This window comes from Salvia miltiorrhiza, chromosome 7 (assembly GCF_028751815.1).
Source record: "Salvia miltiorrhiza cultivar Shanhuang (shh) chromosome 7, IMPLAD_Smil_shh, whole genome shotgun sequence".
NCBI classification, from domain to species: Eukaryota; Viridiplantae; Streptophyta; class Magnoliopsida; order Lamiales; family Lamiaceae; genus Salvia; species Salvia miltiorrhiza.
This window is the reverse complement of record NC_080393.1, coordinates 39,341,235-39,345,844: the sequence shown is the minus strand read 5'-3', so window position 1 is coordinate 39,345,844 and position 4,610 is coordinate 39,341,235. Positions and strand designations below refer to the sequence as shown.

Genomic DNA, 4,610 nt, shown 5'->3' with positions numbered 1-4,610 from the left:
AGATATGCGATACGGTATATCTCCTCCAGAAGCGGTGAAGCTTCTTGGCGCCAGGCATGAGAATGGAAGACACTCGCTTCGCTGGATACAAGTGAGGGTAGAGCAAACTTTGACGTCGGAGAGACGTTGTGATCCAGTGGAAGGGTCCGGTGAAGACCAAGACTATGAGTGTCATTCTTCCACTCCATGACTTTGCAGTCATAGATTTCTCCTCCAGTCGGAACAAATTTTCCCTGCGACTTTAAAAGAGATTGAAACTTTTTCTCACAGTGAAGGCTGTGGAGAGTTGTTAGTTGATGCAGAAAAATCGTGAAGACAGCATGGTGTATAAATAGACAAGATGTGAACCATGTAGAAGATGAAAAGGTTTTTCGAAAACTGTGCCTAAATTGCAATTGAAGAAAAATTTCGCGTCCGCCGTCACTGCGAAGGACTTTGAAAAGCATCATTACATATGTCATGTCAATGAGCATTTCAAGAAATTTTATTGCAGAGGCAAAAAGGTTGGAAGGATTTTTGGTAAAAAGATCAGGACAAGTTCAATCAAAACAGATTTTCTCTTTATAAAAATCTAGTCCTTTTTCGGATATTCCATTTTCCAACAATTCCAACAATCAGTTAAAGTTTTTGAAGAAAACTGATCAGTTAGAGAAAAGGTTTTGAACGAAACATTTAAAGCTCTAAACTGAAATAACTGATTTTTGAAAAGGTAAGCATTTAAAATACTTACTGATCAACTGAACATAGTAGTCAGTTGATACCACGTGATCCTGGTTGAATCATCAGGATGACTTCTTCTTCAGATGAGTATTCGGACTTCATTGCATTCCACGTCAGCGGTCGTAGAAGCAGCAGTTGGTTGACCATTAGTCAGCAAGACTGTTTGAGAAAATCTTCAAACACAACATCACTCTTCAGGGTTGATGAGGCCGATCTTTGCACATAGATCATTGAACCTCTCTTCTGGAAGAGCCTTGGTCAGCAGGTCCGCTCTCTGAATAGCAGTGGGAATCCATTCCACAGAGATATTCTTCTTTTCGACATGATCACGAATGAAGTGATGTCGAATCTCAATGTGTTTGACTTTGGTATGATGAACTGGATTCTGGGAGATTGCAATAGCACTGGAGCTGTCGCAATAGATAGGAACTTCCTTTTTCTCGATCCCATAGTCCCTTAGTTGATGGACTAACCACAGGATTTGTGAGCAGCAGCTTCCGGCAGCAACATATTCAGCTTCAGTTCACTACAAGAAAAAAGCTGATAGACTACAACTAATAGACAAGTGTTTTTGTGAAAAACCGTGGTCGTAGGCTCTTAAAGCGTGGTCGTAGATAAAACCGTAGTCGTAGAGGATATTTTTATGCTAAAAGACCACGGTTTTGCAATAGCATTGTCTTTTGAGCGTGGTCATAGTTATTTTACGACCACGCTTTTAAAAAACACTTGTTAAAAGACTTAAAAATTTGTAGTCTTTTTATTAATTTATTTAAATAATTATCAATTAAAAATTCCCAAAATTAAAATCCCTAACCCCAAATCGCAACCCCCTTTCTTGTTCCCAAACTCTCAACTCGCCTGCCACGCCGCGACCACCATCTCGCCGCCGCAATCCGCTCTGCCTGCCACGCCGCGCCCCCCCATCTCGCCGCCCCTCTCCTCTGTCTGCTAATCTTAGGCGTGGCTACCCGCACCGGCTGCCATGCTGCGCCCAACGACTCGCCGCCCCTCTCATTGTCGCGAACCCTAAGCGCCGTGACCAGCGCCGCCGGCCACGCCTCGTCCCCAATCTCGCCGCCAATGTCTTCGTCGCTAACCTCAGGCACCGCACCCCCGCTCTCGCGACCCCTGTCCTCATTGCTAACCCTAGGCGTCGCCTCCCTCCCCCATCGGTGAAAAGCTTTCCACCCGCCGCCTTCTCCGCCTGTCTTGGCTTCGCCTAGCTCGCCCTCTCAGAAGCAGAGCCCCTAATTCAAAACCCTAGCCCAAAATCAGGTAATTGTTTTTTCCTGATTATGTTTTCTTTTCTTCCCCTTGAGAAGCGAAGTTATTCTTAGCAGAGAGATAATCGTGTATAATTATGTCATATATGCTTCAATTGTTGATAATCTTCATCATGTGTCTATGCTTCTAATGCTAGGGATGAGCTTTTGCATTAAGTGTTTGTTGTTCTGTTCCAGACAGCAAATGGGGTGAGGAAAAGGCCAGAATCCTAGGCTAAATTTTTGGTTTGAGGTAAAAATCTCAAGTTCTTTTCGAGATTAGATAACTTGTGATCAGTAATGGTCTGTGCTTCTTCCACAATTTGTCCTAACTTTGAAGTTGAATCTTATAAATAATTTCTTGTGTGCAATTGTGATACGATTAAGTGGCATTAGAAGAAGCCAAAAAGATATTTTACAATTATGCTTCTCTATTTTTTGTTTGATTACAGTTATGCTTATGATTGCTTGCGGTTTCATAGAAATGGACGAGTGTTTGCCTTTTATTTGAGTATGTGAGAATATGAATTGTGAATTTGAGATATAGTTAAGTGTGAAAGATTTTGTTGTGAAGGAGTTGATGTGAGTAACAAGGGGACCGTTGGGGAGCTGAAGCAAGCTGTTGAAGCAGCTTTTGATCATTTGCCAAAAGGGGGGACTGGCAGAGTTTCATGGTAATGATGGGTTTCTACCTTTAAAATGTGTGTTTGTGCGTGTGTAAGTGTGTGTGTGTGTGTGTGTGAGAGAGAGAGAGAGAGAGAGAAAGGAGAGGAGGAGTAAAATATGATTCAGCTTGTTGTGTGTTGAAGAATGAAGATCTTTCTTTGGTGCTAATGTCTTTAAGCTCTAGTGGCATTGTGTTTTTTAATTGAATCTGTCTCCTTTCAAATTTTAGTTGTTATTAGTGATTTGTTGCAACAACTTAGGTATTCTAAATATTTGATTAAGAGAAAATATGCCTTGAGTACTAAATGGAATTGCTTTGAGCTTAACTTCATCTAGCTATGCAGGTACCTTTTTTTTTTTTCGTGAAATTATAAAATAAAGCAGATGATTACTTTTCATTGATGCTGCAATTTCTATAGTACTTTACTGTCTTTGCTTGTGCTACAATGATATGCTATCTGGAAACTTGTCATTTTCCTTACATCGATAACTACTTTCCAGAAATCAAATTGGAGATTGTTTTGCAAACAACTTGATTCGGAAAACCTGCATCGTTTGAGTTTATAAATGACGATCTCATAATAAATGACGTCATTTGGTTTAAAGTTTTGTTTTGCCCTTAATTTATATTAACTGTAGCCATATAGAAAACAAAATATTAAATTGTTTCATGGCTTAAAATAGTTTTTCTTTTTTAGTGGATGTTTCTAGTAATCAATATGTCATATAGCTAGCTAGCCATGATAAATTATTGATAAGTTGACCGCGCTTAACCAATTCTCTCAGGTCACCCTTCGATGCTGATCAGACGTATCTCAACCGTAAATCCTTCCCCCAAAACCTGAATCGCTGTAGGTAAGTATACGTATTAGTGTCGAAGTCGGAACAGTTGTCGTTTCTTAAGAGTGTTTTTGTAATCCGAACGATCATTGCTTGATATACGATTGGCGTTGTGGATTCTGTTTGGTTCAATAGCTCTGCAGCTGCGGCTGGAGAGCCGGAACTTGCGCACAAGATCATTTATCGGTGGAATGAAGGTACTCGTGCTGAATTTTGTGGCTGTGTGTGGATGAGTGCTTTTATTACGCCACTTGCTAAATTTAAACACATACTTTTGTTTTTTTAAACTTTGGTGTTCATATTATTGTCTATTATTGTATTCGTTAGTTGTGCACTGTGTATATTATTATGCAGCTTCTTTTGAGGTGCGGCAGTTGTACAAGACATTTGTGGCGGCTGTGGCATCGGAGGAGTTTCAGCAAGTGGTAGTACAAGCGTATAGACTATCCAGTGGGACTTCTGAATCTGAAGAGAGACAGGGATAGAAGAATTTTGTCAAAAAAGTGATGCTTTCTTCTATATTATTTTTAGTTGCTACAATTATGTTTAAAGTACAATGCAAAAAATTCTTAAATTATTGTAATGACTATTGAATATTGAACTCGCGTTAAATTTATGTATTTTGATTTGTGTTTATTAATTTTGAATAAGTTGAATATTAATTAATTAGGTCATTATTGAAATAGAAAAAAAAAATGCAGCAATAGTCTACGACTACGGTTTTAAAAACATGGTTTTTTAGCGTATATGATATGCTAAAAGACCACGCTTCTAAAAGCGTGGTCTATTGGCGCCTGCAACAAGCTAAAAGACCACGTTTTAAAACCGTGGTCGTAGATATATACAATCACAGTTTGAAAACCGTGGTCTATTAGCGCCCATCTACCACTACACAGTCTACGACAACACTTATTTTACCCCTATGACTACGGTTTTTAACACTAGTCTATTAGCATTTTTGTTGTAGTGACGTTGTAGAGGTGGCGACTGAAGTTTGCTTCTTTGAAAACCAAGAGATGAGCTTGTTGCCTAGGAATTGACATGTTCCGGAGGTTGACTTGCGATCAAGCTTGCATCCACCGAAGTCGGAGTCTGAAAATCCGGTGAGCTTGATGTCGTCGT

The 4,610-nt window shown here is 39.7% G+C and overlaps 1 long non-coding RNA gene across 2 annotated transcripts; it reads left to right on the top strand.

Annotated features, from left to right (window-relative positions):
- Positions 1 to 1,364: 1,364 nt before the first annotated feature.
- Positions 1,365 to 4,128, top strand: LOC130992900 (uncharacterized). 2 transcript variants are annotated; one of them, XR_009091458.1, is made up of 6 exons: positions 1,365 to 1,995; positions 2,141 to 2,235; positions 2,557 to 2,656; positions 3,435 to 3,503; positions 3,624 to 3,685; positions 3,843 to 4,128. It is a non-coding gene; the product is annotated as an uncharacterized LOC130992900 (long non-coding RNA). The 2 variants fall into 2 exon arrangements; XR_009091457.1 differs by having other exon boundaries at positions 1,376 to 1,995; positions 2,181 to 2,235.
- The last annotated feature ends 482 nt before the right edge of the window (positions 4,129 to 4,610 follow it).